Raw genomic sequence first — 27691 nt, 5'->3', positions numbered from 1 at the left:
TGTAGTGGGATGAGGCCTTGATTGCTGGACACAGCAGCACTAATAAGAGGTAGAGCCACCTAAAACCCTGAAAGCTTTCAAGCAGCAACATTCATGAGTCACAAAGACTATGAGACACACTCATTTACGAAGTGCATGTATATGATTATGGTTAGTGGGAGTGTACAACTACTGCCTTAGGTGGAAGGCAAAAAGGAAGGTCACAAATAGGACCACAAACATTTACTGCACATATAGGGCACTTTTGTGCATTTACCAGACCCACTGATTCTCCTTCAACTGAGCATACTGTGTTATCAGAACTCTACAAGATTTAAAAGACAAAAATTCAACACAAACTTTCTTAAGCCAACAGGATTTATCCACCCAGGTAAGTGCAAATGCAGAGGTAGAACTGGGTGTATAAAGACTCAAATGTTGATACCAAGATACTGTTTTTCTGCCTCTGCCATTGGAATTTTCTTCTTTTCATTCTCAAAAAGGCTCATCCTTTTGACAAATTGGCCACCACAGCTCCAGCCTCACATCACACCCTGTACAAAGCCAGTAAGAAAGAGTGAGTGAGAGGGTGCCAATTAAGGGTCTGGGATTGAGTCTTAAAGTTCTACTGACTAAACAGGATACAGGTTCCTTCCTAAAGCATTCACCACAGAACTGAGGGCAGGATTTGGGGAGAGTAGGATTTGGGGAGAGTAAGATACCCAAATGAAAACTGGGAAGTAAGGATATTGGATAACCAAAAAAACCCAGTTAAAATAAAAGTATAATGAGTACAGTTTCCCTTAGCTTGTTTTGTTTTAGGAGCCAAGGTCAATTTCTGTTTACCTGTCCTATTCCCTGGCCTAAGGAAAGTTTTTGAATAACAAAATATATTCATGAAATACCTGGGCAGGTGGGTAGCCATAGTCAGACCTATTCCAGCCTTGGTGATACAGCAAGAACTAGACCCCCAGAAGTATATAACTGTGGTGCAGTAAAAATTGTCTTATAGAGTAGTAAGTTGAGTACTTGTGCACTGGCACGGCCACATCTCCAGCCTATAGGAAGTCAAGTAAGCCATCTTTGATCCCAAGCTTCATAGTGAATTCCTCTCTGGGCTAAACACACTGATCCCACTAGTCAATACACCAGTCAATACTTGATTAAAATGCCCCTTAGCAAGAGTTACAAGAAGATTGTACAGAGCTCTTATTGGAGGTATGGAATTGTCAGGGAACACTTGCTAGTGGAAGTGATGTCAAAGCCAAGTCTTAAAGTTCTAGTCATAGCAACTAAAGGTAGGAAGTTTGCAAAGGACTGGGAGAAAGGAGGAATATCAGTGTTAGGAAAAGTCCAAAAAAGTATTCTTGAAGCCTAGAATGCTAAGAGTAAATGAAGCTGGAAAGGTAACAGAACCAGGTCATAAAGGAATCTGAATATACCCCTAATATGTTTGGATTTTTATCCCGAAAGATTACTCTGGAAGAAGAGTTCAGGGTAAAGATTGATTTAAGACTAGAGGTTGCAAGAGCAACTACATAAAATGATAAAAATATGAAAGAACTAAAACAATGGCAGTGAGGAGGTATGGAAGGACACAGAATCAAGAGATTCAAGGAGATAAGAATTGACAAGATTTAATTCATTCTTCCTTCTGTCAGTTTCCAGCTCAGGATATTCTCTTCCCTTGACTTTCTCTTCCACTTAATATTTCTAAAACCTACCAGCCTCTCTACTGGCAAGTACATCTCTTTTGCACTTCCTCCAATTAAATGAAGGAAATATAGCTCATGTATTTACCTAATAGCCTATTGACTATAGTACAACATTCAAAAAATCTTTAAAACCACTCTCCTCAGTAGTGTGAAAATCTCACAGATTTGAATATGTCACAGAAATCAAATGCTTTTGCATAAGTAACACTGCCATTTTGCACAAATGGGGGCATCACTCAAACACAGGTCAATGGAGCTGTATGATACAGGAGACCTACACTTAGGTTCAGGTTGCTAGAACAGTGAGCAAGTATTACCGTGACGTCCTTGGGCTTCTCTATGGAAGTTCATTCTGGCTTCTAGAACTGCCAAACTGTAAAAGAAGAAGAATTAAAAATACACAAAAAAAGCAAGATTTGCTTCTCTATGTATTCTGGTTATAAGTGTGGTTCTGCACCAACAAAAACAACAAGCTCAATATAAGGCAAACATTGGAATATCATTTCCAAAAATATTATTACTATCCTTGTGTTTCCAGAATGAACATCTGATTACTATTAAACTTTATTCTCCTGGAAAAATAATTCTCTACAATGACATAAGCATTCTTGAATTATAGCCAAAGAAATATGTTTCAGTAGTTCCTTACAGTATACATTTCATTATGCATTAATGAATCAAACAAATCAATGTTTTAATAGACCATTAGATGACTTTTTCATGCATGCATCCATCCTTCTAAACATGCAATAAAATGAAGTCAGATCCACATTATGGCTGCAGATTAAAAGCATCACAACTCATAACTTTATCCAGATATAATTTTAAGTAAGTTTCAGGAAATATACATGCCAATGATACTGATGAATTCCAAAATTCTCACACTTTTATCACTGTCATTTTACTCTACTCTGTCATCCTACCTTTGTTGTAACTAAGTGATGACATTGAAGTCACATGATAAGTTAACCAATGGACTTGGAAAACTATGTATAAATAGCCAAGTAAAAAGGAAGTGTGTGTTCATAACCTTTAGTGAATAATTCATGGCATTTGGATGCATGAAATATTCTACTAACAAAATGTTGCAAGAGAAAGGAGATGAAAGAATTAGCATCTGTAGTTCAAGTGATTAAGAAAATTTTATGATAGATATTTGAGGCCCATTTTTCCTGCTTTGAAAAGCTAATGTGAAGACCACATTATGCAGATTTCAAATTGTAGTATATATTTGGAATGAGGCACAAGTCCTTCAGAAGGCTCTTTTTAATATCCAACTCTCATTGTAAAATTGAAAAAGGATTGCCTTTTATTTTTTTAAATTTTTATTTCATATTGGATTATAGTTGATTAACAATGTTGTGCTAGTTTCAGGTGTACAGCAGAGTGATTCAGTTATACATATACATGTACCTATTCTTTTTCAAATTCTTTTCACATTTAGGTTATTACAGAGCATTGAGCAGAGTTCCCTGTGTTACACAGTAGGTCCTTGTTGGTTATCTAATTTAAATATAGCAGTGTGTATATGTCAGTCCCAAACTCCTGATGTATCCCTCTCCTCCTCCCTTCCCCCTCCCACCCCCGGTAACCATAAGTTCGTTCTCTAAGTCTGTGAGTCTGTTTCTGTTTTGTAAGTAAGTTCGTCTCTATCATTTTTTTAAGATTCTACATATAAGCAGTATCATATGATATTTGTCTTTCTCTGTTTGACTTACTTCACTTAGTATGATAGTCTCCAGGTCCATCCATGTTGCTGCAAATGGCATTATTTCATTCTTTTTAATGGCTGAGTAATATTCCATTGTATATATGTACCACATCTTCTTTATCCATTCATCTGTCAATGGACATTTAAGCTGCTTCCAAGTCTTGGCTATTGTAAAGAGCATTGCAATGAATATTGGGGTACATGTAACCTTTTGAACCATGTGTTTCTCTGGATATATTCCCAGGAGTGGGATTGCTGGGTCATATGGTAGCTCAGTTTTTAGTTTCTTAAGGCACCTCCATACTGTTGTCCATAGCATCTGTACCAATTTACATTCCCACCAACAGTGTAAGAGGGTTCCTGAAAAAGGATTGCATTTGATAATCTGAATAAATATTTTGTTAAACCCAGTTTTATTTTAAGTAGCAGCTTCTGGGGCGTTTGCTCTGAGTTCAGGCTCCTGCTTCTCCACCACATCCATCTCCTACCCTCTACCTCTTGACCACTATAGTGCAACACACTGCCTTAGTCAGACTCTCTGAAGTAGTAGATTCCACCTGCCTCTTCACCCATCCCAGATGACTCAGATATAATCCTTGGGTGTGGATCTTTTTATAAACAAATCCCCAAACATTCTAATGTGCAGCCCACTGTGAGAATCATTAGTAGTTCATTGACAACAGAGGTTCTGCCTGTTTTACTTGCCTCTTTAGCAAGACTTAGGACATTGTAACATTCAAGAAATATTTGTTGAATAAATAAATGAAATTGATTAGGGGAAAGAAACAAAGGAAGAGGAATATAAAAAATTGAGGACTACCCAATCAATTGACAAACTTTTATTTCTCATTAATAAACATGTATTTTTTCTCATATAGTAATGGCAACCCTTACTTAGATCTTTGACATCACAAGAGCCTCTGGAGCATGAGATCCTTTTAATAAAGTAGCTCTTCTTTGTTGTAAAACATTCATGTAATAAGAGATTCTTACAGAACCAGCAGTGTTACTTACTTTGATAAATCTCATAAAGATAAAGAGTGTAACAACAGGCTCATAAAAAGGTTGCTCATGATGAAGTCCAAAAGCCTACAGCTACTAGTGTACACATGCTCTAGGATATCCAAGATGAAGAAATAAAGAAACTGGAGGTTGATTATCATATTCAAATAATTAAGACCCAATTATCTTGAAATGGAACGTAGCTCTCTATATAGCCATGAGCTCTCTAGAAAAACATTCAAATAAAATGATGAGGATCTTGGATAGAAAGAGAAGCTTTAAAAACATGATTGTAGAGAGGACCTTCAAGATGGCAGAGGAGTAAGACATGGAGACCACCTTCCTCCCCACAAATACATCAAAATACATCTACATGTGGAAAAACTCCTACAGAACACCTACTGAATGATGGCAGAAGACCTCAGACTTCCCTAAAGCCGTGTGGCTGACAGGGTCTTGGTGCTCTGGCCAGGTGTCAGACCTAAGCCCCTGAGGTGGGAGAGCTGAGTTCAGGATATAAGACCACCAGAGACCTCTCAGTCCCACTTAATATCAATCAATAAGAGCTCTCCCAGAGATCTCCATCTCAACACTAAGACCCAGATCCGCCCAACAACCAGCACACTCCAGTGCTGGACAACCCCATACAAAACAACTAGCAAGACAGGAACACAATTCCACCCATTAGCAGAAAGGCTGTCTAAAATCATAATAAGTTCACAGACACTGCAAAACTCACCACCAGACTCGGTCTTGCCTAACTGAAAGATGAGATCTAGCCTCATCCACCAGAACACAGGCACCAGTCCCATCCACCAGAAAGCCTACACAACCCACTGAACCAACCATATCCACTGGGGGCAGACACCAAAAACAAGAAGAACTATGAACCTGCAGCCTGTGAAAAGGAGACCCCAAACACAGTAAGTTAAGCAAAATGAGAATACAGAGAAATTCACAGCAGATGAAGGAGCAAGGCAAAACCCCACCAGACAAAACAAATGAAGAGGAAATAGGCAGTCGACCTGAAAAAGAATTCAGAGTAATGATAGTAAAGATGATCCAAAATCTTGGAAATAGAATGGAGAAAATGCAAGAAACATTTAACAAGGACCTAGAAGAACTGGAGAGCAAACAAACAATGATGAACAACACAATAAATGAAATTAAAAATTCTCTAGAAGGACTCAATAGCAGAATAACTGAGGCAGAAGAAGGGATAAGTGACCTGGAAGATAAAATAGTGGAAATGATGACCACAGAGAAGAAAAAAGAATGAAAAGAATTGAGGACAGCTTCAGCGACCTCTGGGACAACATTAAATGCACGAACATTCAAATTATAGGGTCCCAGAAGAAGGAGAGAAAAAAAAAAGGGACTGAGAAAATACTAGAAGAGATTATAGTTGAAAACTTCCCTAATATGGGAAAGGAAATAGCCACCCAAGTTCAGGAAGCTCAGAGAGTACCATACAGAATAAACCCAAGGAGAAACACATCAAGACACATATTAATCAAACTATCAAAAATTAAATACAAAGAAAAAAATATTAAAAGCAGCAAAGGGAAAAACCACAAATAACATACAAGGGAATCCCCATAAGGTTAATAGCTGATTTTTCAGCAGAAACTCTGTAAGCCAGAAGGGAGTGGCAGGATATATTTAAAGTGATGAAAGGGAAAAATCTACAACCAAGATTATGCTACCCAGCAAGGATCTCATTCTGATTCACGAAGAAATTAAAGTCTTTACAGACAATCAAAAGCTAAGAGAATTCAGCACCACCAAACCAGCTTTACAACAAATGTTAAAGGAACTTCTCTAGGCGGGAAACACAAGAGAAGGAAAAGACCTACAATAACAAACCCAAAACAATTCAGAAAATGGTGATAGGAACATACATATCGATTATTACCTTAAATGTAAATGGATTAAATGCTCCAACCAAAGACATAGACTGGCTGAATGGATACAAAAACAAGAACCATATATATGCTGTCTACAAGAGACCCACTTCAGACCTAGGGACACATACTGACTGAAAGTGAGGGGATGCAAAAAGATATTCCATGAAAATGGAAATCAAAAGAAAGCTGAGTAGCAACTCTCATATCAGACAAAATAAACTTTAAAATAAAGGCTATTACAAGAGATAAAGAAGGACACTACAGAATGATCAAGGGATCAATCTAAGAAGCAGATATAAAAATTGTAAATATTTATGCACCCAACATAGGAGCACCTCAATACATAAGGCAAATGCTAACTGCCTGAAAGGGGAAGTCAACAGTAACACAATCATAGTAGGGGAATTTAACACCTCACTTTCACCAATGGACAGCTCAACCAAAATGAAAATAAACAAGGTACACAAGCTTTAAGTGACATTAAACAAGATGGACTTAATCGATATTTATAGGACATTCCATCTAAAAACAACAGAATACACTTTCTTCTCAAGTGCTCATGGAACATCCTCCAGGATAGATCATACCTTAGGTCACAAATCAAGCCTTGGTAAGCTTAAGAAAATTGAAATCGTATCAAGTATCTTATTTGACCACAACGGTATGAGACTAGATATCAATTACAGGAAAAAAGCAGTAATAAAAACACAAACACATGTAGGCTAACCAATATGCTATTAAATAACCAAGAGATCACTGAAGAAATCAAAGAGGAAATCAAAAAATACCTAGAAACAAATGACAATGGAAACATGATGACCCAAAACCTATGAGATGCAGCAAAAGCAGTTCTAAGAGGGAAGTATATAGCAATACAATCTTACCTTAAGAAACAAGAAACATCTCAAATAAACAGCATAACCTTACATCTAAAGCAATTAGAGAAAGAAAAACAAAAAAACCCCAAAGTTAGCAGAAGGAAAGAAATCATAAAGATCAGATCAGAAATAAATGAAAAAGAAATGAAGAAAACAATAGGAAAGATCAATAAAACTAAAAGCTGGTTCTTTGAGAAGATAAACAAAATTGATAAACCACTAGCCAGACTCATCAAGAATAAAAGGGAGAGGACTCAAATCAATAGAATTTGAAATGAAAAAGGAGAAGTAACAACTGACACTGCCAAAATACAAAGGATCATGAGAGATTACTACAAGAAACTATATGCCAATAAAATGGACAACCTGGAAGAAATGGACAAATCCTTAGAAAAGCATAACCTTCTGAGACTGACCAGGAAGAAATAGAAAATATGAACAGACCAATCACAAGCACTGAAATTGAAACTGTGATTAAAAATCTTCCAACAAACAAAAGCCCAGGACCAGATGGCTTCACAGGTGAATTCTATCAAACATTTAGAGAAGAGCTAACACTTATGCTTCTCAAACTCTTCCAAAATATAACAGAGGGAGGAACACTCCCAAACTCATTCTACAAGGTCACCATCACCCTGATACCAAAACCAGACAAAGATGTCACAAAAAAAGAAAACTACAGACCAATATCACTGATGAACATAGATGCAAAATTCCTCAATAAAATACTAGCAAACAGAATCCAATAGCACATTAAAAGGATTGTACACCATGATCAAGTGAGATTTATCCCAGGAACACAAGGATTCTTCAGTATATGCAAATCAATAAATGTGATACATCATATTAACAAAGTGAAGGATAAAAACCATATGATAATCTCAATAGTTGCAGAAAAAACTTTTGACAAAATTCAACACCCATTTATGATCAAAACTCTACAGAAGGTAGCTATAGAGGGCACTTACCTCAATATAATAAAGGCCATATATGAAAAACCCACAGCCAACATCGTTCTCAATGGTGAAAACATTTCCACTAAGATCAGAAACAGGAAAAGGTTGCCCACCTCACCACTATTATTCAACATAGTTTTGGAAGTTTTAGCCACAGCAATCAGAGAAGAAAAAGAAATAAAAGGAATCCAAATCAGAAAAGAAGTAAAACTGTCACTGTTTGCAGATGACATGATACTATATATAGAGAATCATAAAGATGCTACCTGAAAACTACTAGACCTAATCAAGGAATCTGGTAAAGTAGCAGGATACAAAATTAGTGCACAGAAATCTCTTGCATTCCTATACACTAATGATGAAAAATCTGCAAAAGAAATTAAGGAATCACTCCCATTTACCACTGCAACAAAAAGAATAAAATACCTAGGAATAAACTTACCTAGGGAGACAAAACACCTGTATGAAGAAAACTGTAAGACACTGATGAAAGAAATTAAAGATGATACAAACAGATGGAGAGATATACCATGTTCTTGGATTGGAAGAATCAATATTGTGAAAATGACTATACTCCCCAAAGCAATCTACAGATTCCATGCATTCCCTATCAAATTACCAGTGGCATTTTTACAGAACTAGAACAAAATATTTCACAATTTGTATGGAAACACAAAAGACCCTGAATAGTCAAAGGAATCTTGAGAAAGAAACACGGAGCTGGAGGAATCTGGCTCCTTGACTTCACACCATACTACAAATCTACACTAATCAAGACAGTACAGTTCTGGCACAAAAACAGAAATATAGATCAATGGAACAGTATAGAAAGCTCAGAGATAAACCCACGCACCTATGGTCACCTTATCTTTGATAAAGGAAGCAAGAATATACAATGGAGAAAAGAGAGCCTCTTCAATAAGTGGTGCTGGGGAAACTGGACAGCCCCATGTAAAAGAATGAAATTAGAACACTTCCTAACACCATACACAGAAATAAACTCAAAATGGATTAAAGACCTAAATGTAAGGCCACACACTATCAAACTCGTAGAGGAAAACATAGGCAGAACACTCTATGACATAAATCACAGCAAGATCCTTTTTGACCCAGCTCCTAGAGAAATGGAAATAAAAATAAAAATAAACAAATGGGACCTAATGAAACTTAAAAGCTTTTGCACAGCAACAGAAACCATAAACAAGATGAAAAGACAACCCTCAGAATGGGAGAAAATATTTGCAAGTGAATCAGTGGACAAAGAATTAATCCCCCAAATATATAAACAGCTCAATATTTTTAAAAATAAATAAATAAATAAACAACCTAATAAAAAAATGGGCAGAAGACCTAAATAGACATTTCTCCAAAGAAGATATACAGATCGCCAACAAACACGTGAAAGGATGATCAACATCACTAATCATTAGAGAAATGTAAATCAAAACTACAGTGAGGTATCACCTCACACTGGTCAGAATGTGGCCATCATCAGAATATCTACAAACACAATAACTGCTGGAGAGGTTGTGGAGAAAAGGGATCCTTTTTGCAATTTTGGTGGGAATGCAAATTGATACAGCCACTATGGAGAACAGTTTGGAGGTTTCTTAAAATAGTAAAAATAGAACTACCATATGACCCAGCAATCTCACTACTGCGTATATACCCTGAGAAAACCATAATTCAAAAAGAGTCATGTACCAAACTGTTCATTTCAGCTCTATTTAATATAGCCAGGACATGGAAGCAACCTAAGTGTTCATTATCGGATGAATGGATAAAGAAGATGTGGCACATATATACAATGGAATATTACTCTGCCATAAAAAGAAATGAAATTGAGTTATTTGTAGTGAGGTGGATGGACCTAGAGTCTGTCATACAGAGTGCTGTAAGTCAGAAAGAGAAAAACAAATACCGTATGCTAACACATATATATGGAATCTAAAAAAAAAAATGGTTCTGAAGAACCTAGGGGCAGGACAGGAATAAAGATGCAGATGTAGAGAATGGACTTAAGGACACAGGGAGTGGGCAGGGTAAGCTGGGAAGAAGTGAGAGAGTAACATTGACATATATACGCTATGAAGTGTAACATAGGTAGCTAGTGAGAAGCAGCCACATAGCACAGGGAGGTCAGCTCGGTGTTTTGTGACCACCTAGAGGGGTGGAATAAGGAGGGTGGGAGGGAGATGCAAGAGGGAAGGGATATGGGGATATAAGTATACGTATAAGTGATTCACTTTGTTATACAGCAGAAACTAACACAACAATGTAAAGCAATTACACTCCAATAAAGATGTTAAAAATAATTAATTAATTAATTAAAATATTAAAATTTTAAAAAAAGCATAATTGTGTATTCTAGTCCATTTGTGTTCTTTCCAGAAAGGTAAGTAGATGTCACCAAGAAAGAGTCTCAAAAGAAAAGGAGGGGAAAAAAAAAAAGAAGGAAAGGAAGACTAATAATCATGTTGAGATCTATTGAATGTTTATCACATGTCAGGGACCTTGCTAAAACTTTGGATGTATTATTTCATTTGATTCTTAAAATAACTCTTTGCAATAAATGTCACTATTCATCTTTGGGAGGCTAATTGACCTGCTGAAAGCTTTATAGTAGTAAGTGGTAGGAGTGGTTCTCAACCCAAATCTGTTGACAACAGGACCACACTCTCCACCTCTCTCTGCTTTATGCTCCCCTCTGAGGTCTCCAGGGATGTATTGTGTACCTTATAAATTTCAAAACGAGTCTCAAGTATATGTCCCTTTCTTGCAGGAACTTTTCTTGCATACTTCTGTTACTGGGCTATGGGCCTGTTTGATCATGAGGGCTAATTCTTTTGAAATAGCTTTAATGCATAACAAAATCAAGAATTTTTATAGAGTTTATGATAGGTAAAACTAGCACAAACTGTTTTCTCATTTCACATATAAAACTTAAAAATCTAAGTAACTCAAGTGTTCTGATGATATTTGATTTTGTTCGGTTTCCATGAACTTAAAATGCTATCACAGGCACCAGCAGCTTCACAGGCTACTATGTTCCAGGCATTTCACTAGAGATTCTACATGTCTCATTTCTCATTTCACTTTCAAAATTATTCTTTTAATTATTGCCATTTTATTAGATGAGGGAGTTTGGACATTGAGAGGTTATGTAACTTGCTCTATGTAAAACAGCTAGTAGGTAGCAGAGCCAGAATTCAAATACAGATTTGTCTTCCGCTACACTGCTTCCTAAGAAATAACTGAATATTTCTTCATTAGATAGCAGTGGATTCAATTTTTTTCTTGGACTTAATTAGTAATTTAAGAATCTTCTATTTTGCCAGTAACTGGTTCTTACAAATACTGCTCTTGACCCAAACAAGCAAAAAATGTTAGAACAGATCTTTGGGTTTCAGAAAAAGAATGAAATAATGTTAAGGGTGGAGGGGGGAAATACCTCCTTGTTTTAAAATACCAATTAAATAAGGAGATGCCAAGGTGCTTACATGCAAGATGACGCTGTTCACGACCACTTGGCTCTGACCGGAGATGCTTTTCAGAGAAAAGCCAGTACTTGAGTAAAACATTTTTCATCTCATCACAGCCAAGCATTTTATTTTTTCAAGCAAAACCAAGTGCAATTTGTGTTTGTTTTTGAAATTATGATCTCTACTTTACAAGTGAAATTCCACACACCAAAGTGTGAGTTTATTTTGATAAAACCACATTTCAGATTCCACATGCAACTAAAAAATCAGGACATGTGGTGTGGGGTTTTCATAAAAGTCAAAATCTGGTAATTAGCACCAAAACTGTTCTTTGAAATTTGAAAGTATTGGAGATAATAGAAATAAAAGCATATAGAAATGCCAAGAATTTCTGCGCTTGCTAAGTCCTACCCAAATACCACAATGCACCGAGGTGATATACATTTTGAATCTATTATACCCTGCTTATTAAAAGAGAAAAGAAAAGACATGGACATATTTTTGCAACTATTTTATTTCTATAAAGGTTTTTGTTTTATAGAGAAGTAGAGCTTCACCAATAGGGAAAAAATAATATAGACCTGAACACAGATACTGGCCTTTAGCCAGAAAAAGAAATATTACATCAAATATTTAAAGGTAGTTTCACTGTATCCAAATAGGTATCTTGATGTGAGGGCAAAGAAATGATCCAACAAGTAACTTAAGCTGTATTACATGAGAAGAAACTGAAATCCCAAAGTCCCTGACCCCTTGACTGGTATTCATTTTTGTCCCTATTTGTAGTGTGCATGTGTGTGTATGTGTACATTTTAATTCTGACAGCTTTAACAGTAGTTAAAAAAATAAAATAAAATAAAATCTACCTTGGCAAGTTTCCAGCCCAAATTGGTGACAGGATGCCTGATTCTGTTGATTTCAATAGCTGCATCACCTCCTATTCTCCAGTGCACCTCATGCCTATATTATTACTTAGTAGAAAAGTAGTAGGATTTAACGTTTCAATACTTGGTGGTAGGTTACCCCAGCAGTCCTTAAACAGCAGCATACTGTATTTATTTGTATATGGCGTTTAATCCAATGTATGTAATTCTATCTCCAAATTCAACATTTGTTGGCCATTAAATAAGGAATGATTCTAAGTCAAAACAGCAGTCAAAACAGGAACAATGTTGTATTATAGCTCGGATGTGAACTAAATAGTTGATACTAATTTTTTGGAAAGCAACCAATGTCTCTTATTTTGAATAATACACTCTATTTTTATAGAAAGTAAGTCAAACCTTTAGTTATGTAGGAAAACCATTTAAAATACTCGGGGGGAATTAACTTGCAATGAAATACCCCAAAATAATTTCTTAGGAAATAATATCACCTGTGAAACAAAGAGTAATGAAATACTGACATTCTAATATATGTCTTAAAAACATCTAAATTATATCATCAATTTTAAGACATTTAATATTGTTAACACAATTAATATTTTTATATGTATGTATGTATTATGTACAAATGGGGAAGTGACAGAATTTTGTTCGACAAAGAGAAAAGGTTTTAAATACCTAAAGGTTTTAAAGTTTTAAAAGTTACTTAGATTTGAAGATACAAAAATTTAAAAATGATCTGCACTTAGCCTTTGTGTAGCAAGATACAAACGTATTTACTTAAATGAAAAAGCCCAGATTATTTATGTTGTAGGTTCCAAATTATTGGTCCCACCCAAGTTGCACCATATTATCTTCTTGATACTGAGTTTGGACAAAATCATTTAGCCAGACACTGGGCATGTGAAATTATGCTACCATCTGGGACTATGAGAACAAAATGTGGAGAGCCAAGGACCACCAGCCAAATGATGGTCCCACTGCCCAAAATCTCTTATGATGTCTCCAAGTGGCCTCGTGTGCTTAATATGTTCCTCTCTGGCTGAGTCTGCACAGCACAGAGTGAGCAAATAGTTTGTGACAGAAAAAAATAAAAGCTGGTTTTGAAAACTCTTCTGCAGAGTAGGACATTACCACTGATTATCTTGGAAACTTGCACAAATCACTTCGCATTCTGGGTCTGTTTCCTTCTCCATAAAATAAAGAAGTTGGATTAGATGATCTCCTTGGGTTCAAGTAGCATATCTTCATCTATTATATTAGGTGCTAGGAATGCAAAGAAGAATAAGACAGAATCTTGTCCTGCAGGAATTTACAGTCTAAAGGGGAAGTGATACTTATATAGATCATTTTGAGATAACATAGGGTTAAGGGAAACATTTTCACAAGGCTCTATAGGAATCTAAGGTTTCTTTTATGAATCTTTGCTAGTAATTTTTCTCAACACTTTTTCCTCAATAAGCAGAAATATTTCACACTTACCTCGGGCTGGAGGAGGGAATGTTAAAAAGACTTGGGGGAAGGACATGGGACAAGAGCCATGGTTTGCTTCCAAGAAGAGACAAGGGAAAAAAATGGGAAAGGGAAGCCAAGAAAGCTCACATTCAAATGACTTAATTATCTCTCAGCTGGCTTGTGCAATGCTGAAGTAGTCTATCTGTCCAACTTGGCCTCTGAGCAACAAAGAAATTCTCTGTCTCCTCTCCCAATAAATACAACTTGTACACTCAACAAATGATCAGATAATTTTGGCAATCATTAAAGTGGTCAAAGAACCAAAAAGGTGACCTTGTTCCAGCAAAAGTGTAATGGACATTATTGATGATTTTGTATGTTTAGTAAATCTTCCCCCTTCCAACCATTTCATTTTCAAAATCCATAAACCCTTGGGGTTGAAATGCTAGTAAAATGCAGTTTTTGATATTCTGTAATTTAAGACTGCTGCATCTGACCCTTTTTCTTCACAAAAACCAAATAACTGTGAAGAACTACCTGCACAGCTGTATATGCATGTATGTTTCACTCATTTGGATTACTCCAAAGAGTGATGTACACACTGATAATTTATGCTGCCAAGCTTCTGAAGGTAAAAATAATACTTTAAGAAGATTGGAGGTTTTCCTGAAAATGGATTAGAATATAGCCTTTGTGATTTTCAATACTCGTTTCTTGCTGGGTGTTGGGTTCAGTGTTTCAAAATGGGAAAATATATATCTGAGAGTTGAAGGGAAAAAATATCCTTGCCAAGTAGATGTTGGCAAATTGCCAGCTGAAACAAAGTTGTGATGTTGGTGACAACAAGATTGGTTTCTAGAGGATATTTAGAAAACAGAGAGTCTGGCTTTGTTATCATTTCCCTCAGGAAGGGGCTGGATGATGGGCTACAGCACATTACCAACTAGTATCTTGCTTCCAAACATCTGGATTCCTAGTCTCATCCATTTAAAAATGATTTACTCATTGTAGCTTGTTGTTTGTTGAGATTTCAGTCAAAAGAAAAAACATTCAGCCACCTCTTCTCCAGACATCCATTTCTTAGCTTATTCTTCCAAAATTCTTTTAAAAGAAGATTCAAAATATCTCACTTTTAAATGCCTATTTCTTCTTACAAATAAATCTAACTTTTAAATTTCTATTGGTTGTTTTCTTAGAGTGTACCCTTATCAAATCAAGAGTAAAAGGAAATTCAAGCAAACCAAAACAATGAGTGTTTTTGCCTCAGTTACTCAGACAGTTAAGAGTGAAATATATTTAGGGCTTGAATTATACAGAAAATTGATTTGTATTTCACATTACTTTATTGGTATTGAACAATGGTTTACAACCAGGTTTTTACATCAGAACAATCTGGGAAATTTTTCAGAACAGATATACTCAAGCCCTAGCCCAAACCTATAGAAGCTGGTAAGACACAGGAATGTTTTATTGAAAAAAATTCTCAACCCTGGTTAAGAAACACTGGTCTAGAATTTTGCTCCATTTAATATTAGGTGTTAAACACCAGGCACAAATTAGACTATGACTACATTCTATGTGTGTGACAAGGGAAGGAGAGGCAGATTGCATACATGAAAAATATATAAGAATTTACAGATTAATCATTAAAACAAGCACATGAGTTTGGCATAAGTACTAGATACAAGTTTAATATTTAAAATTAATAATATTTCTATATACTGGCCACAAAAAGGTAGAAATTAGTTTTTAAAATTACAATTTTAAAGCATGAGAAGTATCAAATACCAATGAATAAATCCACTAAAAGATGTGAATAAAACTATAAAGCTATATTATTGAGACTATTAAAGAGATACAAATGAGTAGAGAGATACATCATTTTCAGACAGTGGACTCAATATTGTGAAAATGTCAAATCTTTCCAATTTGGCAAATATGATACTGTCTCAAAAAAAAATTACAATATGTTTCCTCTTTGGGTGAGGGGGTAGGCAGGACTTGACAAACTGTTTCTAAAATACACAAGAAAATGCAAAGGGCCAAGAATAACCAAGACATTCTAGAAATGATGAGTGGACTTTCTCTAACAAATATCAAGACAATGACAAAGCTATAATATTTACAATATTTAAGACATTGTGGTCTTGGTACAAGATATATAAATGTAGATATATATTTACCAATTATTTACCAATGGAACAAAAAAAAAAAAAAAATCCAAGAAACTTGATTTATGATGAAATGCCAGTGCAGAATCATGGAGAAGAGATGGTCACTGTTTGTTTGTTTGGTTTTTTTTTTTTACAATAAATGATAACTGGGATAATTTCATATCAATATAGAAAAAACTGACATTGACCAAAGTTAAAACTTAACTCTAATTTAGATCTAAATGTGAAAAAGAAAAACAATAAAGTTTTAAAAAATAGAATAAAAGAATACTTTATGATTTCAGGGTCAGGAATTCTTTTTAAAAACACAACTATAGAAAGAGAAGTCAAGATGGCAGAGTAGGAGGATGCATCTCCTCACAACTTGGGCACCTACCAGGCACTGGTGGGTGACATCAGACACCTAAAGGGATGGGAGAAATCCCCACGTGACCATGTAGGATGGGGGGGAAGAAAGGGGGAAGGAAAAGTGGAGGTGGAATGGGACTGGCACCTCCGAGGGGCAGCTGGGAGAGGGGAGGGGTTCCCATGATCGGAGAGGTAAAAGCACAGAGTGGGGATTAGCGGGGATGGGGAGAGGCTTTCAGGGGTCAGAGAGGAATGCAGTCAGCATTTCCCCCACCCACTTAAAGGGACACCTCCAGCTGCATTGAGCCTAAGCCCTGCTCCCCCACCCTCCCCAAGACCTCTTCTGGCATTATTTTCTTCCTTTTTTTTTTTCCTGCTATTGTGGTTCTGTTTAGCTTGTTGTTGTTTCATTTATATTTTTTCTAATATATATTTATTTTCTAATTTTATTTTATTCTTTATTCTTTGTTATTGTTCTCCTTTTTGTTTGTTGCCTTTTTTTTAACAGAGAAACTCAGACCCCAGGGAATATTAATCGGTGTGAGGTCTCCTGGAGGTCCTCATCTCAGCACCAAGACTCTACACAACTGCCTGCAAACCCAGTGCTGGACGCCTCAGGCCAAACAACCAGCAAGACAGAAACAAAGCTCCAGCCATCAAAAAAAAAATGAGATGACAAAAAATATGTTACAGGCAGAGGAGCAAGGTAAAAACTTACAAGACCAAATAAATGAAGAGGAAACAGGCAACCTACCTGAAAAAGAATTCACAGTAATGATAGTAAAGAAGATTCAAAATCTCGGAAATAAAATGGAGGCATGGATCGAGAAAATAAAAGAAATCTTTAACAAGGACCAAGAAGAACTTAAAAAAAAAAAACAGTGATGAACAAAACAATAACTGAAATGAAAAATACACTAGAAGGAATCAATAGCAGAATAACTGAAGCAGAAGAATGAATAAGTGACCTGGAAGATAGACTGTTGGCAATAACTGCCGAGGAGCTGAATTAAAAAAAAAAAAAGAATGAAGAGAAATGAGAACAGTCTCAGAGACATCTGGCACAACATTAAATGTACCGACATTCAAATTATAGGGGTTCCAGAAGAAGAAGAGAAAGATAAAGGGTCTGAGAAAATATTTGAAGAGATTATAGTCGAAAACATCCCTAATATGGGAAAGGAAATAGCCACCCAAGTCCAGGAAGCTCACAGAGTAACATACAGGATAAACCCAAGGAGAAACACACCAAGACACATATTAATCAAGCTAACAAAAATTAAATTCAAAGAAAAAATATTAAAAATGGCAAGGGAAAGGCCACAAATAACATACAAGGGAATCCCCATAAAGTTATCAGATGATTTTTCAGCAGAAATTCTTCAGGCAAGAAGGGAGTGGCAGAATATATTTAAAGTGATGAAAAGGAAATACCTACAACCAATATTACTCTACCCAGCAAGGATCTCATTCAGATTAGACAGAGAAATCAAAAGCTTTACAGACAAGCAAAAGTTAAGAGACTTCAGCACCACCAAACCAGCTTTACAACAAACGCTAAAGGAACTTCTCTAGGCAGGAAACACAAGAGAAGAAAAAGACCCACAGAAACAATCCCAAAACTATTAAGAAAATGGTAATAGGAACATACATATTGATAATTCCTTAAACGTGAATGGATTAAATGCTCCAACCAAAAGACACAGGGTTGCTGAATGGATACAAAAACAAGATCCATATATATGCTGTCTATAAGAGACCCACTTCAGACCTAGGGACACATACAGACTGAAAGTGAAGGGATGGAAAAAGATATTCCATGCAAATGGAAATCAAAAGAAAGCTGGAGTAGCAATTCTCATATCAGACAAAATAGACTTTAAAATAAAGACTATTACAAGAGACAAAGAAGGACACTACATAATGATCAAGGGAGCAATCCAAGAAGAAGATATAACAATTGCAAATATTTATGCACCCAACATAGGAGCACCTCAATACATAAGGCAACTGCTAACAGCCATAAAAGAGGAAATCGACAGTAACAAAACAATAGTGAGGGACTTTAACACCTCACTTACACCAATGGACAGATCATCGAAACAGAAAATTAATAAGGAAACACAAGCTTTAAATGACACAATAGACCAGATAGATTTAATTGATATTTATAGGACATTCTATCCAAAAACAGCAGATTACACTTTCTTCTCAAGTGAACACGGAACATTCTCCAGGATAGATCACATCTTGGGTCACAAATCAATTCTCAATAAATTTAAGAAAATTGAAATCATATCAAGCATCTTTTCTGACCACAGTGCTATGAGATTAGAAATCAATTACAGAGGAAAAACACATAAAAAAAAACAAACACATGGAGGCTAATCAATACGTGACTAAATAACCAAGAGATCACTGAAGAAATCAAAGAAGAAATAAAAAAAAACCTAAATACAAATTACAATGAAAACATGATGACCCAAAACCTATGGGATGCAGCAAAAGCAGTGCTAAGTGGGATGTTTATAGCAATACAAGCCTACCTCAAGAAACAACAAACATCTCAAATAAACAATCTAACCTTACACCTAAAGGAGCTAGAGAAAGAAGAACAAACAAAACCCAAAGTTAGTAGAAGGAAAGAAATCATAAAGATCAGAGCAGAAATAAATGAAATAGAAACAAAGCAAACAATAGCAAGGATCAAAAAAAAGTAAAAGCTGGTTCTTTGAGAAGATAAACAAAACTGATAACCCATTAGCCAGACTCATCAAGAAGAAGAGGGAGAGGACTCAAATCAAAAAAATTAGAAATGAAAAAGGAGAAGTTACAACAGACACCACAGAAATACAAAGCATCCTAAGAGACTACTACAAGCAACTATATGTCACAAAAATGGACAACCTGGAGGAAATGGATAAATTCTTGGAAAAGTACAACTTTCTAAGACTGAACCAGGAAGAATTAGAAAATATACACAGATCAATCACAAGTAATAAAATTGAAACTTCAAATAAAATCTTCCAACAAACAAAAGTCCAGGACCAGATGGCTTCACAGATGAATTCTATCAAACATTCAGAGAAGAACTAACACCTATCCATCTCAAACTCTTTTTAAAACTTGCAGAGGGACAAACACTCCCAAACTCATTCTACGAGGCCTCCATCATCCTGATACAAAAACTAGACAAAGATATCACAAAAAAGAAAATTACAGACAATATCACTGATGAACATAGACACAAAAATCCTCAACAAACTAATAGCAAACAGAATCCAACAACACATTGAAAGGATCATACACCATGACCAAGTGGGATTTATCCCAGGGATGCAAGGATTCTTCAATATATGCAAATCAATCGATGTGATACACCATATTAACAAATTAAAGAATAAAAACCATATGATCAGGCTTCCCTGGTGGCGCAGTGGTTGAGGGTCCACCTGCCAATGTGGGGGACATGGGTTCGGGCCCTGGTCCGGGAAGATCCCACATGCCACGGAGCCACTACACCCGCAAGCCACAACTACTGCGCGCCTGGAGCCCGTGCTCCGCAACAAGAGAAGCCACCGCAATGAGAGGCCCACGCACTACAATGAAGAGTAGCCCCCACTCACCGCAACTAGAGAAAGCCCATGCACAGCAACGAAGACCCAGCACAGCCAAAAATAAATTAAAAAAAAACAAACAAAAAAAACATATGATCATCTCAATAGATGCAGAAAAAACTTTTGACAATATTCAACACTGATTTATGATAAAAATAAAAAGCTCTCCAGAAAGTGGGGAGTGGAGGAGCCTACCTCAATGTAATAAAAGCCATATATGACAAACCCACAGCCAACATCATTCTCAATGGTGAAAAAGTGAAAACATTTCCTCTAAGATCAGGAACAAGACAAGGGTGCCCACTCTCACCACTATTATTCAACATGGTTTTGGAAGTCCTAGCCACAGCAATCAGAGAAGAAAAAGAAATAAAAGGATTCTAAATTGGAAAAGAAGAAGTAAAACTGTCATTCTTTGCAGGTGACATGATACTATACATTGAAAATCTTAAAGATGCCACCAGAAAACTACTAGAGCTAATCAATGAATTTGGTAAAGTTTCAGGATACTAAATTCATGCACAGAAATCTCTGACATTCCTATACATTAGCAATGAAAGACCAGAAAGAGAAATTAAGGAAGCAACCCCATTTACCATTACATCAAAAAGAATAAAATACCTAGGAATAAACCAACCTAAGGAGGCAAAAATCTATACTCAGAAAACTATAAGATACTGATGAAAGAAATCAAAGACGACACAGACAGATGGAGAGATAGATGTACCATATTCTTGGATTGGAAGAATCAATATTGTCAAAATGACTATACTACCCAAAGCAATCAACAGATTCAATGCAATCCCTATCAAATTACCAATGGCATTTTTCACAGAATTAGAACAAAAAAGTTTACAGCTTGTATGGAAACACAAAAGACCTCAAATAGCCAAAGCAATTTTGAGAAAGAAAAATGGAGCTGGAGGAATCAGGCTCCCTGACTTCAGACTATACTATAAAGCTACAGTAATCAAGGCAGTATGGTATGGTAAAAAACCAGAAATATAGATCAGTGGCACAGGATAGAAGCCCAGAGATAAACCCATGCACCTATGGTCAAGTAATCTATGAGGAAGGAGGTAAGAATATACAGTGGAGAAAAGACAATCTCTTCAATAAGTGGTGCTGGGAAACTGGACAGCTACTGAGCAAAAGAATTAAATTAAGGGCTTCCCTAGTGGTGCAGTGGTTAAGAATCCGCCTGCCAATGCAGGGGACGTGAGTTCAAGCCCTGGTCCAGGAAGATCCCACATGCCACGGAGCAGCTAAGCCCTCGTGCCACAACTACTGGAGCCCGCACGCCTAGAGCCTGTGCTCCGCAAAAAGAGAAGCCACTGCAATGAGAAGACTGTGCACCACAACGAAGAGTAGCCCACATTCACCATAACAGCCCACATGCAGCAACAAAGACCCAACGCAGCCAAAAACAGATTAATTAATTTTTTAAAAACCTAAAAATAGAACTACCATATGACCCAGCAATTTCACTACTGGGCATATACCCTGAGAAAACCATAATTCAAGAAGACACATGCACCCCAATATTCATTGCAGCATTATTTACAATAGCCAGGACATGGAAACAACCTAAATGTCCATCAACAGATGAATGGATAAAGAAGATGTGGTACATATATACAATGGAATATTACTCAGCCATAAAAGGGAACAAAATTGGGTCATTTGTAGAGACGTGGGTGGACCTAGAGTCTGTCACACAGAGTGAAGTAAGTCAGAAAGAGAAAAGCAAATATTGTATATTAACACATATATGTGGATCCTAGAAAAATGGTATAGATGAACTTATTTGCATATAAGGAATAGAGACGCAGAGGTAGAGAACAGACGTGTGGACACGGTGGGAAAGGGGAGGGTGGGACGAATTGGGAGATTAGGATTGACATATATACACTACCATGTGTAAAGTAGCTAGTGGTAACCTGCTGTATAGCACAGGAGCTCAGCTCAGTGCTCTGTGATGACCTAGATGGGTGGGATTGTGGGGGGGCTAGGAGAGAGGTCCAAGAGGGAGGAGATATATGTATAAATATAGCTGATTCACTTTGCTGTACAGAAGAAACTAGCACAACTTTGTAAAGCAACTATACTCCAACAACAAAAAATCATACAACTATAAAAATTGGTAAATTTGATGACATTAAAATTTTAAATGTCTTCTCGTCTAAGTCATCACTGAGGGGACGGAAAGGCAAACTATGGAGTAGAAGAAGACATGTGCAATGTGTAAATTTCTCAAACAATAAAAATATTTTGTATAATTTTTTCATTAATAATCATGAAAATGCAAACAAAGCACCATGAGATGTCATGATACACCCTCCAGGAAAACTAAAATTAAAAAGACTGATCATATCAAGTGTTAGAGAAAACTTGAAGCCACAGGAACCTTTGTATATTACAGGTGGAAGAATAAATTGCTACAATTGCTTTGGAAAAATATTTGACAGCTCTATTGAAGTTGAATATACACAAGCCTATGAACCAACAATCCTACCCTAGGTAGTTACCAAAAGAAAAGTGAACCAAGAGACATTTACAAAAATGTTCTTGTCAGGATTTTTTATAGCAACTGAATGTCCATCAGCAATAAAATGGTGCTATATGCCATGGAATACTATGCCACACAGAAAATTAACTGTGGCAATGGGTGAATGTCATAAAAATAATATTGAGCAAGAGAAGCCAGACACAAAAGAACACATTATTTTATTTCTATAGAGTTTTTGAAAATAAACAAAACTAACTATAATGTTTAGAAATGCAAATTTTGGCAAAAAAAAAAAGTGTAAAGAAAAGCAAAGAAGCAAGTATCATAAAAGTCAAGATAGGGGATACATCCAGCAGGAGAAGCTGTGGGATGTGACTCAAAGAGCTATGCAAGGGACTTCTGGGATGTCATCAGCCTGCCATATCTGACCCTGTCAGTGGCTACGTGGTTGTTCACTTTATAATCCCTTATTAAATTGTATATAATGTGTTTGTACATTTCTGTGTGCATATTTCACAATTTTTAAATTGTGAATATAAAATAATATATATAAATAATATAATATAATATAATATAAAAACAAACCAAGAAGTGTTTCTTATAAAGATCTCCTGCAAAAATTGACACTATTGACCATTAACCACTCCATTATGTATTAAACACTCTAAACACAAAAGCATAACCTGTGGTTAATAAACACTGTGAAGGTACATCAAAACAAGAGTACAGTCTAAACTCATTATCTCTCATCTCCAAACATCCCCCTCTTCCTGTACACCCTACCTCATTGAATTTATTCATTATATTCTAATTGAATACTACACTTGAAGCATATTCTCAGAGTACTCTGCTAGACTCTGAAGATATAAAGATGCATAATACACATTTTCTTTGCCTTAGCAAAGTACCTGGAATACCGTAGGTATCCAATAAAAGTTAAGTGAACAAATTCATTTATTATTATATCCCCAAAGTATTTACAATCTAATAAGTCCACCAGCTCATAGTTCAGAGCACAGCTCCAATACTTGGGCAAGCGTTCCCAAGAATTCCCAAGATTTGATTAAACTAATACACATGTAGGTAGTATGAAATAGACTAAGTCACTCTGGAACCAGATACTACTCCTGTGATCTGAAGTATGGGTTGATATAGATTGTTGACTCTGTCAAGGGAACACAGAAATCATGTGACCTTCCCCCCAGCTGCTGAACTACTCAAGATATATGATAAAAGTCTCTACTTAAATATTATCTTAATATTTTAATCAGCCAAAAGATATTTATTAACAAGGCTCTGGGGTCAGCCTGCCTGAGTCTGACTCCCAGCTCTGCCCTTCAGCAGCCAGTGACCTTGGTAAATCATCCACCCTGCACCTCATCTCTGTAATCTCATCACTCACTGAAAGTGTTAGGAGCTGCAATGATAACGAAACAAGGAATGAACAGACTAATGTGTGCAAAGTTCTTACAACTATGCTGGCACAAAGAAATTGATCAATAAATGTGAGCTCTTGTGATTCATCCAGCAAATATATATTAAGCACCTCTTATTGGATAGGCATTAGGAATACATTTAATGCACAAATCAAAAGTGATTGCTGCCTTCACGGAATTTTCAGTGCAAAACAACAGGCAAATAAACAAGCAGGCAAAATATATTCCTGAATAGGTGACTGTTTTTTGGTTCTGGTTTTGGTTTTAACTGGGGAGCTATTCCATTTCTCTGAAGTTTTATGACTCCCTTCCCTCTACACTTCCCAAGAGAGTATCTGAACTGGCAACCAGAGGGAATTCCCCCAAAAGACACTATGTTCCCCAGTCTACAGTTCTCAGTTGGAAATGACAAAGAAAAGCAGCAAATGGCTTTGAAGTCCAGTTTGTAAGCTACATTAACACTACCCCATCCTACCTGCCAGTTTTCTTTTCCATTCTGTTTTCTTCCTCTATTGTTTTGAACAACAGATACATGTAAAACAGGACAGAAAGATGGAAGGAAGATGTTTCTGAGGCAGAGAAAACAGAGAGAAAGACAGAAACAGGCTGTCCAGAATTGAGCCAGAATATTTATGGGATAGATTTTTTAATTCTAAAATTGAATTTTAATTATTTTAACATATATACCTCACTGTTCCTTTACAGGAAATCAAGTCAAACTACAATGTCTCTACAGATATGCTAGTGAAATAAAAACGTTACTGTTTTTAAGACAATAAATACTTCAGTGGAAAAATAAAGAAGCAATGTAAATGTGTATGAGAAAACCAGCAGTGGGCTTTTGATTACCTTGGGTCTCCAGAGTTCTTTCTACACTGAGTATATTACAGAAAGAAAAGGAACATTCTCTCATACTAGTCATTTATTATTTATTTTATGCCTTAATTATTTGTGGGAATTCCTGACAGCTTTTTACTCAGCCAGTTCTACTGAGAGTCAAATTTGTACATTAAGGAGAAGGAAGATAAAGTATCAACTTGAGAGGAGAAAACCAAGCTGGCAGCTGAGTGGTTATGAGCTGCATAGTTGCAAATTTAGAAATAATTTGATTTAAGGAGGATAATAAAGAAAAAAGAAAAAATGATGCTAATGATGCAATTTGACCGCTTTCATAGGAGATGTTTTGAGAACGTCACTGGTAAAAAGAAAGGTAGCTAAAAGTCACTAGATTTGGGAGTTTTCCTTCGCTCTGCTCCGGTTGTCATATTGTGGCTGTCTATGACTATAGGAGACCCTTGTACATCCCTGGAGAGAGACAGCACTTGGTTCTGGAGCAAGGGGATGATGGTGTGATAATTATGATTCAGGAAAGTTAATTTGGTAGCATGAGGATTTATTGGAGTCCATTCATTCATTCATTCACACATACAAAGAATGCCATGCACTCTTTTAAGTATTAGGTTAGGAGACTATTTAAGTAATCTAGTTTGAAAGAATGAACATTTGAACCAAAATGGTAGCTCTAATACCTTCCTAATTCCTACAAATTAGTTTATTTCAATCAGAAAGGGTTTCTGTTTCTTTTGGTACTGGCTTTAGTTTTGGTTTATTGAGGTTGTTTACATCTTTGTTGTTGTTTCTCTGTTTTCATTTATTTGTTTGTTTTTTAGGCATGATCAATTATGTTCACTCACCCATGCACAAAAACTAATCCTTGTATCCTAAAGATCAATAGAACTCATTGACTATCTAGGATAAGACCTATTTTGAAGACTTCACCCAAGGTTTTATTCTTTTATTGTTATTTCTAACACCCAAATATAACAGTTACCATTTCTGGAGACCTATTCAGTTACTGACTGTTCTTGCTACTTTAAACCCAGTATAACTACTCCTTATAACAAAATAGAAAGAAAATTATTATTATTATTCCTATTTTACAGATTGAAAACTTGAGGTTCAGTGAGGTTAATAATAGCTCCATAACTCATTAACAGTGGAGCAGGGTCTTAACTTGTCTGGCTCAAAAGCCCATGTTCTTCAGGGTTTTACTTATTTTGTTCGTTTCGTAAAAATTTGACCTTAAAGAGTAGCACAATGACAATTACAATGCCTCTAAATTTATATCAAAATTGGAAACTGCTCTTGATTTTATTATAGCAGCTCTCCAGAGGATTTATTCCAGCAGCTTCTGACAAGAGAGTGAGCACACAAGACAGGCATTATCTGTTCCCCATGCACACGCACCAGGATCTCATGTTTCTTCATTGCCTTGCACATCACACTCTTTTCCTTAAAGGGAATCCCATTTTCCCACCTGCATCCATCATTCATCTGTCATCCCATTCACCTGGTGAGGTTTTTAACTAGACGATTTTTTTTTAAATCTTTTTTGGCTAACCTTGTCTCTTCAGCTCTTTACTCTGACTACAGTTTTAAAGCTCAGCTCATCTTCTTGTCCCCAGTACACCATCTTGGGAGTAGTAATTAAAACAGGTGCAAAATTTTGCAGTTAACATATTAATAGATAGAGTCAACCTGTTTAGGTTGGTCTGAGCTTCCGTTTCATTTTACAGGAGCCACACTGGAGTATCCTATACAACCTGAGGAGAGTAATTTAGGAGTGGTTTAAGGAGGAAGCTTCAAGGTGCTGTTGCTTAAGGTTTGAAGAGTGACCCATACAGCAAGAGCATGACCCCTTCTCAAACACCCCTCGGAGCAGCAGATGTACTCTGCTGAAATCTCACCTCCCTCTTCTGATGTAGGTGATGAAAGTGCTTCTGAAGAAGAGCAAAGACCTGTGTTATCACAAGGCATAGCATTTCCCCATTGCATTTGAATGAGTATATTGCTTTTTAAGTTTTGCTAAGATTACACAAAAATGTAATTACCTAAACACTATTCACCTGGGAACCCTGAATGCTAAGACAGCCGCCCTGAGGGAGAGAAGCTTCCAAATGGTGGAGATGCTTTTTCCCTGAATCTAGAATTCTGCCTGGTTTAATCAGTTATAATTAACCCAGGCAGCATAGGAAAGCAGTGTGCATTTTTACACTGCTCTAGAACCCCATAGTTGCTCCATGTGGGAGCACATGTGTACTTATTTTATTATGTAGGATTTTGTGAGCTCAGTGTTCTCCTTTCCAATTTTTTCCTATTTAGTCTGCCCAGAGACCTTGTGAATACCCATGTATTCTCTGCAAATAAAATTCAGTTTAAGATTAGCTTTATTTTAAAATAGTAGTTGAACCAAGTCATATGAGTTTGGGGCCTAAATGAGAACTTAAATTTGGATTAATATCCCCAGCTGGTGCCCCAGGCTTCAAGCACTTTTGAAAGCAGGATAAAATTTCAGGCCAGGCACACAAGAGAAATAATGTGTTTTGTTTTTTCAATCTTTTAGTGAAGCAGTAAATTTAGGGTAGCTGTAATTCTAGTTGTTTAGCAGCCAACATTATTATCTCAATAACCATATCTACACACAGGAAAGTTATGTGTCTTAGAAAAAAATCAATACTTTGTGTGGCTTGCTCTTTATTTTTTTAATTGTGGTATAGTTCATTTACAATATTATATTAGTTTCAGGTGTACAACATAGTGATTCAAAAATTTTATAGATTATATGCCATTTATAGTTA

The sequence above is a fragment of the Eubalaena glacialis genome, chromosome 17, assembly GCF_028564815.1.
Source record: "Eubalaena glacialis isolate mEubGla1 chromosome 17, mEubGla1.1.hap2.+ XY, whole genome shotgun sequence".
Lineage (NCBI taxonomy): Eukaryota > Metazoa > Chordata > Mammalia > Artiodactyla > Balaenidae > Eubalaena > Eubalaena glacialis.
Note: the sequence above shows the minus strand (reverse complement) of the source record.